General features: G+C 33.3%; 1 pseudogene; it reads right to left on the minus strand.

Annotated features, from left to right (window-relative positions):
- Window positions 1-7,303: 7,303 nt before the first annotated feature.
- Window positions 7,304-8,082, minus strand: LOC146996317 (heat shock cognate 71 kDa protein-like; annotated as a pseudogene).
- Between the last annotated feature and the right edge of the window lie 8,599 nt (window positions 8,083-16,681).

The raw sequence follows: 16,681 nt of genomic DNA on the forward strand, positions 1-16,681 counted from the left end.
ATACATAATTAAAACCGATAAGTTATAAATTTTAATTATTCGAGCGAAACGAAGCGCATTTAATTACTGCATTTAATATGAATTATATATAATTACATGTAAAGAATAACATAATTAAGCAATAATTCAAATAAAAATTAGCCATCAACAGTAATTTATAATAAGCGTATTTTGAACGGGTTTATGAAGCATAATCTAATTTGATAGTAAAAATAATAATGGCGAATTATTTATTCATTTTGGAACAATATTCGTGGCTTATACTGGTTTGATGAAGTTCTGTTCAAATTCATTTCAAATATTCCAAATATTTTTATGTACGTTGATTTCAATGCGATTTTTATTAGAAAAAAATTCAATGAGTTTGATTTTCTTACATAATTGTAAATACATTGTTCAACGCAAAATAACTACAAGCAGAAAGGCAAAGGTGTGTTAAAATTTCTGTATTTTGCTATATAAATTATTAAAATAACCAACCTCCAGCCTAACAACTGAATGTCCGAAATATAACACGCAACTTTTCTAAAAGTAACAAATTTCAGTTAAAAAAACCGCAGTAAATAAATAAAATGAAATACTATTAAGAGAAGAAGCACGAAAATTTATTTTTTTATATTTAATTACTTTATGTTTAGTTCAAAGGGGCAATTTGCCCTGAAGGACTTTTAATTTCGCTTTGGCATTTTTCATTGAAAACTATAAACGGAGAATCACTTTTCAAATTGTTGCCACTAAATATTATCGCTCTGTATTATACTTAAAGAAATTAAATATTGAAGAATTTGCATGAATGTACGCATGTTTCTCGCATTGTGATAAAACAACGGTACCTAGAGCTATCCAAATTTAAATAACGTAATCTTCCATACAATATGGGCATGTGGAAGCCCTAATTTGAATTTGAAATTTGCTTTATTATCGATTTCATATTTTATAACTCTTCAACGAATTTTTGATTAAAAAACTATACGATTTCAAAGCGACTAATGTCAACACCGTACGAAAAAAATCCTATTTTTATCTCCAGCGCGAGAGACTCTAAGATACGGTCATTTTAAAATAATTTTGAGATATTGCTGTTGAACTGAACTTTATGGTTTGAGTACGTAGAACATGATATTTATTGAGGTAACACACAAAACGTTAAAAACGCTCCTTTGGACGTAGTTTAAAATCTGAAAGCTTTCATATTTTTATTTATTAGTCCAAAGGGACGTATTAGTATTTAAAACAATAGTCCGTGAGAGACTATTGTTTTAAATACTAATACAGTTTTCGTTTTTGCGATTTTACGTTGAATCACTAAAAACGGCGAATCACTTTTCAGACTGTTGCCACCAAATGTTATTAGTCCCGCATTACATTTGAAGTAATTAAATAATGAAAATCTGCGTAAATGTATGTATATTTCTCGCATTGTGATAAAAAAAAGTTTGAAAAAAGGCCATCCAAGTTTGAATGACGTAATCCTCCTACGAATATGGGCATGTGGAAGACCAAATTTGAAATTTGGAATTTGTTTTATTATCTATTTCATATTTCGTGAAAATTTAACGAATTTTTGAGTAACAATCTCAAAGATTTCAAACCAAGCAATAGCAACACTCTACAGGGGTGGAAACCTTTTTATCACTAGCGCGCGGAATTGTGTACCGGAAATTCTAAATATATGCTCATTTTAAAATTATCGACATTGCTATTGAATTGAATTTTATGGTGTAAGTGCAAAGAACATTGTATTTAATAAATAAAGGTAGCACACAAAACGTTAAAGAAATGTCCTTTTGGACGTATTTCTTTCTTTTTTTTAATTTTTTAATTTTTATTGTTTTTTTGAATATATGTTGTTGGCGAATGACGCAGTAGTAGTGTATAATCTGAATATATAATAATTATTTGTGCTATTTTTTATTTGAAATGCATAGAATTCTCTAAAATAGTAGCATTCTTAGATTGAATATTGTCTAAGCAGGTGCAATGATATTTTAACTTCATTACCATATCAAATACAGTTTCTTTTTAATTTAAAAACTTCGGTCTGAAGCACCTTTTTGAATCATAGTATGAGTTTTAATAAAATTTGTAGTAGTACGAATTTTTAAAAGTATGTAGAATTACTGAAATAAAAAAAAGCTAACCTTTTTAGAATTTCTTTATCAAAGTATTACATCTTAGGCCAGCAAGACTTGATTAGTAAAATCTGGGAAAGGATCTATGATTGTTTAGTAAGAAGTAAAGAAAAAGTACTCTAGGTCTAAGCAGTAAAAAAAAGCTTGTCCCTCTATAGAAAATTGTCACGTATGTTAGAAAAAATTTTCAAGACATTAATATTTTAGCTTAAACATGATATATTTTTTTTTAATTTAGTCTCTTGTTTTGGAGATGGTGTTCAAGCATTTTACCATAATTTTATTTTCACATGTGCAGAATTTTTATATTTTTTATTGATTGCTGTATTTTTAACTTCCATAGCATAAATTAAAGAAATACACATAGCAACTTCAGCCATAAACAGATGACTTAAGAGACATTTGTTTTGACATATTATGTGAAAGACTAAATAAATATTAAATGCTTTTGCATTTATATTTATTTACATGACATGACAGTAATGTAATGACATGTTACATGACAGTAATTAGAAAACAATAACTGTAGATGCGCAAAAAACCTGTACTTATAACCTTCTGCATTTTTAAAGAAAGTACAAAATAGTTCAGAATAGCAGATGGCTTTCAGATCATTCAGTAATGTCATCGTAAGTATATTCTCTTCACGTTTCGGAAGAACTGCAGTAGTTCAGATTTGCATATAGTTATAACAGCATAACTAAATAAGCCCATTTCGAAATATGGATGATATTGCATTCATTATTTTTAATCTGAAACAATATGATGTTGTTATTACTAGATAAAATGGCTTAAAATAAGCTGACACATTATAAGAAAATTTTTTTAAATGAAAATTGGATTCACTTTCTTTCACATAATTTATGACCAGTTCTTCCAAAATATTTTAAAGCTTACTTTACTACATAATAGAAATGTCTCCACGTTCGTTGTTTTTAGTTAGTTAGCAATTGTAATTGGGGCTGTTATATAAGTAGGCTATTTATCGTTGTTGTTGTGTTACATTATTTATTTTATTGTATAATGCAAATTTTGATCAATTGGTTAATTTTATAATGTATAGAGGAACTTCAAAAAGAAAAAAAGTAACTTCCACCGTTATAATATGTCCTTAAATGGTTCCCCCAATGAAAAAATAGTTAACTAAGTAGTATACTACATTATATTAATTAATTTACTAACCAAATAGCAAAAACATTTCAAATTCGAAATCCATCTTTTTACCAAGTACTTTTTGCAAAGTAACAAAAATTCTAATCCCTTTGCTGTTTAAGATTATTTCTCACATAGTTTCACAAATAAACTCACAAAATAAAGAACGCTTTTTTAAATTTTTAATTTGTAGTATGTTAGATGCTTTATTGAAGAATTTGATTCTGATTTTCATTTTATCCAAGTTCTGATTTTCATTTTATCCAAGATTGCCATTATTTTTTCCTGATGAGCAACTTGCTAATTATTAGTCCAATGTAGAGTCCTCCTTCTGTTTTCTCATAAAATCGCCTTTGTAAATTTAGAGTTTAATTTAGCAAAACGTTTTCCACCTAAGTGGTAAAATGTCTTCGTAAAGGATTCCCTAAAGAAATCTGCCTTGTATTTATGTTCATTTAGGGATATTTTCAAAAACACACGCTGCTGATTGTTATTTTTAATAGGTAAACAAACGAAATATATTTTTAAGAAAGAATATAACTTAACTGCAGCGCTATATCTTATTCCTAGATAGCGAAGCTTGATTACAAACTCAATTTTTAAAATACATTTAATTCTCTTTATGCTTTAAAAAATGCCTTGTCTGGTAATTGTAAATGCATAAATCACTTGTTTTTTAAAACTAAGTAATCCACTCTAAGTTGAATAATTACAAATAGCATAATATGAACGATTAATGAAGCTAGAACCGCCAGTTTATTCTTACGTAATTAATAAAAATTTCATTGTTTCAGCATCCTAGTATCTTTCTTCTTCCATAGTAAAGCTCACATAGAAAATAATCATATTTCTTTCAATTACCATCCCTCAGTCGAAACTGATGAATAAGAGTTTTCACGCATAACAAAGGTGTTTACTGGGTATTTGGACAGAAAAAAAAGTTCTCGAAAAATCTGAGTTGTTAATATATTTTTGGATAACATCCTGAGTGGAATTCATTAATAATAATAAAGCCATGAAACATGTAAACTCAAAACGTCCTTGGAAGGATCAAAATCATGATCGATTCAGTTATTTAAATAACGCAAAGCTGCGAGGGCTACCTGCCTATGAGGAAGGATGCCTTCGTGGAGGAAATTCTGAGAGAAACTAGCATATTATACAGGGGTAAAACCACAAGAACCAAACATGCAGCCGGTCAGTTCGCTTGTGATCGAACCCAAAACAGGTCAAACTGCCAGTATTCAGAGGTGTATCTTAACCACTGATGAGGCTTGGATCACAATCATGAATCTTCAAAATTATTCATCTAGACGACCTGTCAATTTACCTTACAAGGGCACCCCCCCAAAAAAAAGATCATTCCTTATATTCTCCTCCCTTAAGGACCGGGATTCGAACCACAGATCTTCCAATTTTACTAGCTGGATCTGCTACTACTTGCACCACCACAGGACGCAAGGTAAACCAGTAAGTCTTTATAAATGTACTAGCACGACAGCATTAATTATATGAATTGTTGGGCATTTTAACTTCGAAAATTAGATAGAATAGTATTTGAAAATGAATATTATGTTCATTTATTTTAAAGTTTGTTTGTAAACTGATCGTTGCCTTTCCAATTCAAAAAATTTCGAATCATATCTAGATGTTAGATATATCATTAAAACATTTACTTGATTTGGCCACCCACTTAACTTACACGTTGACCATTTAAATAGAGCACTACCAATTGGCACATTCGCATCTCTTTTCTGTTTCGCATCTCTTTCTCGGAAACAAATATACCTCTGTAGTAGATTAATGTATAGGTAGCAGACATTGTGTCACTGTCAGCCGAGCGGTAAAGTCGCTGAATAGTCGCACAATACCGAGTTCTGACTTAAGTTCGATTCTAGGAGAACGGACTGGCTGCATGGGCGTTTTCATAGTTTTCCGCATATATAACATATATACGAGCAGTTTTTTTAAAAAGTCCTGTGGCCCACCAGCGGCCGAGCGATAAAGTCACTGAACAACACTGGTAGTTCGGTCCAAGGTTCGAATCCCGCGAACGGGCTGGCTGCATGGCTGTTTTCGTGGTTTTCACCATGTGTAACGTGTATACGAGCCAGTTTCCCTTAGAAAGTCCTTCACAAAGCCATCCTTTCCCTTAGGCAGATAGCCCTCGAGGCTTTGCCGTGATTAAATAACCTAACATTTAAAAAGTCCTCCACGAAGAGACCCTCCTCTTAGACAGACAGCTCTAGCATGCTTTGATGTAGTCAAATAAGCCAAAACATTCTGTTGGCGAAAAAGCAAGATTGCATTTATCGTGAATAATTTCTAATGCAAAAGTTATACTTGTTACTAAGGAAAGAATTTATTTTTGTGTAAAATTCAGATTGCCTGAATTTTAACAATTCTCAGAAACGAAACACAAATAACAAGAAACTAAAAAAATATTTATAATTAATAAGGATATATAAACGATGTAATCATTAAGCATATTTTTAGTAAGAAAGAATATTTTGTAATAAATAAATGAAAAATATATTTAATATTAAAGAATCCTCTATATATCTCTACAAAGTATAAAAATTACAAATATTTTTCAAGGTGCATGTGTATATGTACCTGATAAAAAGATTTACATTGTTTATTATTCTAGCGATATTTTTAACCAGATGCATATTTTCCGGGAGGCATTTTCCGGAGATTTTTTTCACCGATATACATTTTCAGGATATTTTCTTGGCATTCGTTTTACTCAAGTGGTTAGATTAAAGTGTTATTTTGTATGCTGTGAAACCTAACTAGAATTTATTTTCATTCCATAGTTGGTTCACATAAATTTTCGATTTGATGTAATATTCAGTTTCATAATGGCATTTTGAGATTTACTATACTTTTCAGTTTTTTTTTATTAAATGTCGTCTACAACTACTTTCAATAAAATACTGATATATAATAGGGAAATATAACATACACGCGCACTCATGCTCACAAACATACATCACCATATGTATACACAGTGTTTTGTTCTGTGTGTTTACATATATATATATAGTTTACATACAAAACCGTTTTAATAATTCCTACGAAAAATGTGATAAATTTTTCACGAAATAAACTGCGTGTGCTTTCTATAGTTTAACATAGATGAAGATTTTAAAGTCTGAATTTAAATAATGATATTGTGTTTATATGTACTGTAATTACTGATGAAAGGATGTTTCTGAATTTAAAGCCAGGGTATCTTAAATTACTAACAGACGGCAAATACACAACTTGAAATCAGAGTCTTTGGAAGAAGCAATAAATTTAGAATTTACGGCAGCTCCATTTCTCGTCATAGTTAGCAAAAGGAACAAACTGAGAAAGATCAGAATTATAGATTGTCCTTGCACAAAGGTAATGGTCTCCCAAACAAAGTAGAAAATGTACAAAGGTGGTAAGCTTTTAGTTCAGTACCCCCTGGAAGTATATTTACGTTGAAGTCAACTTGAAGATTCCGCTATTAGGTGTTTTCTTTGAAAAGGATAATATCTTTTTCAGCACATAACCAGAAATAAGAGTTTATGTTTTCATTACTTAATCTTCAAAGCTGTATAATTTGGAGCATCTGCTCGGAAAACTGTTAACATATTTTTCATCATTTATGAAAAGAATACACACCTGCGTAAATGTCTTGGAGAAATAATATCGTTAACAATTTCGCTACAAAGATTTTTTTTTTTTTGGTTTCTATTAACATCTCGATAATGCACGTAGTATATAAATACTTGCATTGTAACTCTTATATAGTTAACTACAAGGAAATTGCATTGTAACTCAAACTATAAAATTCAGTTCAACAGCAATATCTCAAATTACATATCTTTAGAATTTCCGATACAGAGCCTCGCGCTGGAGATAATTTTTTTTCCCCGTACAGTGTTGCTATTGCTCGCTTTAAAATCGTTTCGTTTTTTTAATCAAAAATTCGTTGAAGGATTACAAAATCTGAAATCTATAATAAAATAAATTTCAAACTCAAATTAGGGCCTAATTGCATCCCTGTTCCTAAATTTTGGCGAAATCCTTTTTTTATCATTCGTAATAGTGACCTCGTTCTCTTTTCCAGTAGTCTTATCTACAGCAGACACATTCAATATGCCATTGGCATCAATATCGAAGGTAACTTCAATCTGTGGGACACCTCTAGGTGCAGGAGGAATGCCAGTTATTCAACCTTTCCAAGAAGATTATTGTCCTTGGTCATTGCACGTTCACCCTCGTAAACTTGGATCAAGACACCTGGTTGATTATCAGAGTAAGTTGTAAATGTTTGTGTCTGACGAGTTGGAATGGTTGTATTACATTTGATGAGCACAGTCATTACACCACCAGCAGTTTCAATTCCTAGAGACAGTGGGGTTACATCCAACAGCAACAGATCTTGCACTTGTTCAGATTTATCACCATTCAAAATTGCAGCTTGGACTGCAGCACCATATGCGACAGCTTCATTTGGATTAATACTTTTGTTAAGTTCTTTACCATTAAAGAAATCTTGCAGTAGCTTCTGAATTTTAGGAATACGAGTAGATCCACCTACCAGGACAATATCGTGGACTTGAGCTTTATCTAATTTTGCATCTTGCAAAGCCTTTTCAACAGGTTCCAATGTGCTTCTAAACAAATCAGCATTCAGTTCTTCAAAACGGGCTCTTGTTATGGTTGAACAGAAATCTACACCTTCAAAGAGAGAATCAATTTCTATGCAGGCTTGAGTACTTGAGGAAAGGGTTCTCTTAGCCCTTTCACAGGCAGTATGTATGAGAAATTAAATTTCATATATATAGAGAGAGATATGGAAGACAGATAAATTTAAACACCTAAAACCAATATTAATTTGGAATCAAAGCAAGGCAATTCCTCAACAATATTAATAATCGCAACCTCGTATAAGAGTTTTATCACAATTATAAAAAATAATCGAAATTAAAATAAGAATTAATAATTGAACAAACTCGAAAAATAAAAATGCGAAAGGGAAAATATACAAATTGTTAACATGTAAGAACTAATCTCGTTTTAAAGAGCTCGGTTACCCAAAGAAAGTTTTCTCAGTTACATGAAATTCGAATTCATATTACAAGAATTTATCAAGTAAATAATTCAGTATTTAAAATCATTCTCTGGGATTTGGATATACTTATGGATTACGAGGAAATGACGACGCCCTTATACTTGTAGACTCCGCCCTAAGGGGGTCTGAAGTCTCGTAATTTTGCCTGAAAGGGCAATATTTTATGATTCATGCAGTGTCTCAGGAATAAAGCTTTGAATATTATAATGAATCATAAATAAATAATAATAAACGAAAGTCCTTAATACAAATGAGATGAAAAGACGACTGATTCAAATTTTATTGGAGAGCCAAAAGTGTTAATTTTACACTTAATTTTGAATAAAAGTCTAAACATTATAACGCGTTCGAAATTTTTTTTGAAATAATAATAATAAATAAAATTGTAATGAAAAATATAATCAAAAATTTTTAAATAAGTAAATCAAGTTCAAAAATATAATAATAATAGTAATAAAATAAATAATATAAAAATTAATGGTAAGGAAAGTAAAATATTAAGAAGAAATAACTATAAAATGTAAAAAGTAACAATAAGAAAATACAAAAAACACAAAAGTAAATATTAATAAACAAATAAGTAAAAATAAATAGCATTAAAATTGAATATGATATAAAAATAGTAAAAAAATCCATTAATTGCAAAAATATACATAAAAAAGTTCTTAATCTTTAATTAAGGGCTTTAAGTTTGGCTAAAATGCACAGTTTAGTCGCATTCAAGCCGCATCCTTGGCTCCTCACTTAATGTCTTTTTTATTAAATAAATATAATTCAGCTTATGAGCTCAATTTTTTATCAGTCGCAGGTCCGTCAAGGAGGTCCCCACTTAGTCACTCACTGGTCAATCAGCGTGCAATTTTTTAGCCAGCCACTGGTCAATCATCGAGATCGTCATTTAGGAAGTCTCTGGTGTGTCAATGAACAATTTTGGTCAGATTGATGTCATTTCGAACAAATTTATGACGAATATAACCTGAAAGTATGTCAACTTAGCTCAGATCTTGATAGGTTGCTTTAAAGTGTTATGTTTATTTTTAATTTTCTTAGAGCAAAAATATTTGAGTAACGCTTTTCTTAGGTTTGAAAATGTGAAACGCCGGCTACGATGTGAGGAAGGAGGCTGAGTATTCTCGTCATCAACGTAGATAACAGCGACAGTATCAACGATGATATCAATAAGGCGTTCTTGAAATTCTTGAATTGGTTTCACTTCTATTCTGTCTACATGATCCATTTTGCCTTTTATTTCTATTTCATTATTTGTGTTGATGAGATTGCCGAAATCGATGTCCCCTTGTGCTCCAAGATCGTTATGCGATACAAAGCATTCAGCATCGAATGATTTAATAGAGGTATTCAAAATGAGTTCTTCCTGGTTAAAGGTGGTTGTAGCGGTATTCATGCCTGTTTGATTACCTGAGTTATAAGGTTTTGGAAAATCAAAATTCTTTTCTGTTTCTTGATGAAGGTAACTAAATTCATTTTCATCACTGAAAAGGTACACATCAGTGGGATTATTATCGAAATCATTTTGAAAAAGGTCGATGTGGTCAGTGGCACTATCGATATGCAAATTAAGATGGTTCTTATCAAAAGCTACGTTAGAAACTTGGAGGAAATCGGTGTCATTGTCTATATCGACTTCAAAGGAATCGTCATTAAATTCATTAATATCAGCATATGAGTCAAGGAAATCTACATTATGTACCTTCTTTCCGGCATTAAGGTTGCGTTCATTACGGTTAATGGTGTTTTCATCATTACTTTTCCGAGTTTTCTCTTCTCTTCGAGGAAACAAGAGGAAGGCAGTCGCAAAACAAATAAGTATGCCCAATAGGCTGTCGATAAACGGTGTTGGTATAAAAACGTAACACAGTACTGTCAAAAAAAAGAAGCCCATTTTAAAAATGGCCCCAATTCGATTTTAGCAATAAAAATAATACATTTAAGAAAATAAGATCCACACGTAAGATTTTAACACCACTAGATTTGATATCTCTAATGATTATGGTTTATAAGCATTGTTAAAAAAGTATTCATTAACTTTGTTGTAATTCAACAGAAGTTGAAAAACAATTATTGGTAACTTGATTGTTACAAATCTTATTAAAAGGATGCTTTGAATATGTAGCAATGAAAGATCTTCTGATATATAATTCATAATAAAAAGGAAGTTTCTTTGTGTGTCTTTCGTTCATGCTGCGTGTAAGCTAATAGACCCAGGGCTACGAATTTGGTACATAGGTGCATCTAGGCAAGAGCCAGTGTACCTCGAAGCGAGTATTTCAAAATTGGAATATGTTTTTTGATCGTATGTTTTTTCATGAAATCGCATCAAATCGATAATTCTCTCTCAATATATCAGCAATAATGCTATTGTATCACTATTGCCATTGTTTATTGTATCAGGACTGTTGCCATTCGGAATGATTAAGGCGAAAATTAGCGTTTTAAGAGATTTTGATTAATATCTCTGATCTTTGCTATTTTTTTGGATAAAAGTGGAAGCGGAAAAGCGGACAAAAGAAAGAACGCTAAACTATCGCTCCCATAAATATTCAAATAAATATTTTTTGGGGGTTTCTTGTGATACAAAACATAAACGTAATCCTCATATATATATATTATAACGTTGCGCGCCTCTAACTAGCACGCAACCTAGAGGTGACTGTGAAAGCTTGTATAAACCACAGAGTCTTATAAAGGGTTTAAGTCCCTTTTTATTCAACGTACTAAATTACAATTGCGTCCTCTTGACGCTTACAAACGGTGCCAACTCGGCAGTCAAAATAAAAATAAGAACCTGAAAAGAAAGTAAAGACAATATTCTAACTACGAGGCTCTCTAAAATAACTAACTCACCGCGTTTTACAAAAGCCGCAGCTAATTCAGCGGACTTGAAGCTCACTGGAACAATTGCAACTACTTCCCGCCAAGCACATAGGCCGCAACGCGGGGTTCTTTAATTCTCTAACTACCTCCGCGCTCGCTAAGTAAGAATAACTCTCTCTCACCGAACTTGTTTCTTCTATTTAAATCATACTACTTCCGCTGATAATTTGAATGCTTGCGCGTTCTACTCAAATTTACATATTCTGGCATTGGCAGTTCCAGGGGAAAGTAAGGATTGACAGGAAAGATAGTTTAAACTTAAAATAAATGTTAGTTAAAATAAATATAAACCCTACATTTGCCGCTGCCAGAATTTGGAAAACTTGGAAGCAGGTCCTACAAACGACCTGTTGTAAGTTTATCTAATTCTGAACTAACTGGCGAAAGCCTCGTTTACACAAAAATAATCTTATGTAACAATTAAAATTCTGTTACTCTTTACAAAGGTTTCTTCTTACAGCAACTTTTCCTGGACTTCATCAATCAATCTTGGTCTTTCCTTCCAGCATCTGGAAGGAATAAGTATCAGTATCTTTCTACATACATTATAATTTACACTTTCTTGACACAATAAATTTTTGTTTTTAACGTGCCGTTTTTCTTAGTTATTGCTTACTTCACATTCATTCAATTTTTCAAGCATTAATTTAACTTTACCCTGGCTCTCCACCGTGTGTGGTGTCAAAGGGAATATTCGTGTTTTAGTCTTACAACACTTCCCCTAACCACCATGATTTGTTAGAATTCAACAACCAAATAGACACACCTTACTCGACATTCTACAACTCAATGAGCTACTTTAATATTCTTAAAAATTCAAATGTAGGTGGAGAACCCTACAAAACACATTTATTCTAACTTCCCCCTCATTCATCTTTTAAACATGCAGGCTTTCGCTCTAAAGCATGACTTTACAGTTTAATACTTAAATTTTGACTTCATTGCTTTTAAGCATTCACTTTTAGCATCTACAATTTTATGCTTCTAGACTAAATTCTACTTTTACATAACATGCAAGTATTTACATACATTTACAAAAGTTTAATACATATGCTTTTTACAATTTACCATAAAATGAATAAGAGAAAATAAATTTTTACTCTACTCATCCTTCGCCAAGCTGGCGGCACTGAAACTAAAGTTCTTATTAGTACATACAAGAATACGAAGTTATTTTTATCTCCGGCCAAATTTTGGCTTTAACATAACAGAATTAGTCTTTCGACCAACAGAAAATGCTTGTTTTTAGCTTTTACACTTAAAGAAAATAATACTTTTGCCTTAGCTAAATAAAGTAAAACAAAACTAAGTCTCAACCGAGACATATTGACTTTCGTCAAAACATAGAACTTCGTACTTATGCATAACATTTCGGAACAAAAGAGAAAAATATTTATAGAAGGTTTTAACTTATCTTTGAGTTTTCGATGCTTGAAACTCCGTCATCCGTTTTTGACAAAATTGATCCCAAGTTAGAGGTGTCATGGATGTCAATCTTCTCCTTGTTGATCTCCAATTGTCGTCCCCGTTGTTCTTTCTTTTGCGTCCTCTACATGCTGGCCTCTTGACGGAGTAATCGTCTGGTTGTTGGCTTTTGCGTTTCTGCCTGGGACGGCTGGTCTTGACGTCCTCCGGTCTGGAGTCCTTGAATTTCTTCTGTTCCTCGTACTTCTGTGCCTCCTGTTGGCGTTTCAGTTTCCGGAACGGCGGCCTTGCTGGCACCTGACTCTGTGGCCGTGTGCGCGTTCTTCTTGATGTGTAATTCCTCCTGCCATCCTTTGTAGGTGGTGTTTTTCTTTTTACCACGGTTTCTTTACCCGGTTCATCTGTATTTTTGTTTTTCTTAAACGCCGGAGTTTGATAATCATTTTTTCTTTTTGATACCGACGTCCGGGTTGTAGAAGTGCTAGGTCTCTCTTCAGTTCTCCGTTTCTTGGGTGGTGGAATAGTTGTTGCAGTCTCTGGCCCTTCTATTTCGTTTAGACTTGAGTCCTGCAAGAAACTTTTAAGGATTTCAAAATCATTTGGATTATAGTATTTTTTCACCTGGTCGGGACTTGCTTTACAGATTTCCCCTCTCTCGTTTTTAAGATATAAAACTACTCCTTTGATTTCCTGAATTACATAGGGGCCTTCAAACTTTGGAGCTATCTTTGCCATAAAATTGTCTGGGGCACTTGATAAAGAAAATTTCCGTTTCAATACTTTATCACCAACTTTAAAATCTGCTTCACGGCGTTTTTTATCGTAATAAATTTTCTGCCTATCTCTTGCCGTATCCGAGGTTTTAAGCGCCTGATCAATTAGTTTTTGCACGTCCTTTTGTTTGAATTCCTGCTCTCTTTGTTGCACAAAGAATAATTTATCTAAAGGCGTAATTAACTTTCTGCCTAAAAATAATTCTGCTGGAGTTTTTCCCGTAGTATCATGATGTGCCGTTCTTAAAGCATAAGCTAATTCATTTATGTAGCCATCCCAGCGCTTGTGATATGTGCTAACGTAACTGCGAATTATTTTTACAATGTTTTTATTAACTCTTTCTGCTATGTTAGCCTGTGGTCTATACGGAACCATTTTGATATGGCGTATATCAAGTCCATTGCATATGTTTTCAAATATTTGACTAATGAATTGTTTTCCGTTATCGCTAATGACTTTTATCGGTGCACCGTATTTTAAAATGTATCTGTGTGTAAGAATGCATCTGCGACTGTTTTGGCTGACGCGCGTTTAAGTGGAACAATTTCTATCCATTTTGAAAAATGATCTACTATTACTAAAAGAAAACGATTTTTATTTAACTCGCTCTGGGGGAAGGGACCAAGGAGATCTATGCCTAAAATTTCATTCGGAAATGTAGCGCGAATGCTATTTAAGTACCCGGCCGGGCTGTAATTAATATCATTTATTAACTGACATTGATTGCAGGACCTGACATACGCCGTTACTATTTTGTATAATTGCGGGAAATATACCGCCTCGCGTACCCTTTTTAAAGTCTTTCTGACCCCGAGGTGGCCCGCTGTTTTTTTTTCGTGCAACTCCCTCAAAATGCTTAATCGAAGCGAGGCTGGGATGACTGGCTTATACTCAAGATTTTCGTTCGTTGTTTTCGTATAGAATAATAAATTATCTATTATTTCATAGTTTTTTGCTCTATTTCTTATCGCATCGATATCTGTATGCTCAAAGCCTTCGGGATCCTTCAAATAAGCATAGATATTTCCAAATTCAGGATCAGCTTTCAGTTCAGTAATAACCGTATCTCTAGAATCTAAAATTTTTGAAGTCAACACAGCGCATTTAAGTTCATTACCTTCCTCGTCCAGTTTTATACGAGAAAGTGCGTCAGCTACATTGTTTTCCTTACCCGGTTTATATTTTATTGTGATATTATATTCTTGGAGTTTTAAAGCCCATCTTATTAACCTGGGCGTTAGGTTTTTTCCCGAGTAAAGTCTACCAACAGCCGCATGCTCCGAAAAGACAGTTACTTGCGATTTGCCGAAATAAACTCGAAATTTGTGTACAGCCATTAATACGGCTAATGTTTCTCTTTCTGTAGCTGTATAATTCCTTTGTGTTTGATTCAATGTTTTACTAAAAAATGCCAGCGGATGGTTATTTTGCATAAGAACCGCACCCACCGCATAGTCTGATGCATCTGCCGCAATTTCCAGGTTTTCGTCCCCCTCAGGGAATTTTAAAACAGGGGCATTAATAAGCGCTTCTTTTAATCTTTCAAAAGCCGTGTTAGCTTCCGCTGTCCACGTAAATTTACTCTTTTTTCTTTTGATTACTAAGAGTGGTTCAACAATATTAGCGAAATCTTTTATGAAAGATCGATAGTAAGAACATAGTCCAAGGAAAGACGAAAGTTTCTTGGCGGTGTTGGGCGGTGGGAAATTCTTAATAGCTTTTATTTTTGAATCTTGCGTTTCTATACCCTTTTGCGAAATTTTATAACCGAGATATTTAAGTTCTTTAGTTGCGAACTTGCATTTTGAGGCGTTAATTGTAAGACCGGCCTCTTTTAATAATTTAAAAACTTGTTCGAGATCACTAATGTGTTGTTCCAACGTACTAGTCGTTATAATTATATCATCTAGATAAATTAAAGTTGATTTTCCTAGGACAGGCTTTAGAACAATGTCCATAGCTCTCTGGAATGTTGACGGGGCCCCACACAACCCAAAAGGCATGCGTAAAAATGCATAAGTGCCCGATTTTGTTATAAACGCGGTTTTATGTATATCTTCGGGTCTCATAGCTATTTGATAGTAGCCAGACGTTAAGTCCAAAGTAGACATATATCTTGTCGATTTGATCTGTCTAATGATCTCGTCTATAACCGGCAAAGGGTAAACTGGGAATTTAGTTATGCTATTTAGTTTTCTGTAATCGATAGCAAACCTCCAAGCCCTTTTATCCGAAGGAGGAAACTCGTTCTTTTTCCTACATAGTACGACTGGACTCGCGTATTCACTATTTATGGGCGTTATTATTTTATTCTTTAACATCTCCTGAATATGTTCTTCGATGATTACGTCTTTTTGTTTGTCATAGCGGTAAGGTTTAGTCCTACAAGGTTTTTCGGCATTTAATTGAATCTTGTGAGTTACAATCTGACAGTTTCCCGGCTTTTCTGAAAACAAATGAGAAAAATTACTCACCACTTGCTGTATTGCTTTACTTTCCTGGTCATTCAAATGGCTAAGGTCCAATTCAGGTGTCTCCACCGGTTCCACCACCCTCTGGTCCATCTCCAGCACCACGGAACTATCTTGAAAATTTAATTTGGCCCTCGCGGCCCTTAAAAAGTCCATACCTAAAATAAGAGAGTGTTGGAGGTGTTTCACCACAAAAATTAATACTTTGAGATTTTCCTCTTTTACCTGTACGTTTAATGCTACTTTCCCGATGCAGTGACATGTTTTTCCTTGCGCCGCTATAATTTCCGTATTTCTGGTTTTAAAGAGTCGTATCCTATAAAAATTCTTTTTGAAGAACTTTTCACTCATGAAATTGCCTTCTGCCCCTGTATCGATGAGGGCTTCTACTGGTACATCGCCAACCAGAACTTGTATAATTGGTAGCTGTGAGTTTTTTACGATGACTGTATTTAGATGTCTATTTGAGGGTTTTTCTAAAACTTCCGGGGTCTGGACCCTCCCTTTCACAGGCCGCTCTAGTCGTTTAAAGCTTTCCTTTCAATCTGTGTCTTCTGGGTACGCGGATGCTTATTTTCAAATTTTCTTTTTGGGCCTTGCTCTTCAAGTTTCGATGCGTTAGCTTGATAGTTCTTTCCCCCATATGAGCGATTTCCATTTCTTGTTTCCTCCTTCCTTCTGGTACTTTGAGAATATGTTTCCCCTCTCGCTCTTTCCGC

Source organism: Stegodyphus dumicola, chromosome 7, assembly GCF_044657685.1.
Source record: "Stegodyphus dumicola isolate Sdum_Otavi_A_Nest chromosome 7, ASM4465768v1".
Taxonomy (NCBI): Eukaryota; Metazoa; Arthropoda; class Arachnida; order Araneae; family Eresidae; genus Stegodyphus; species Stegodyphus dumicola.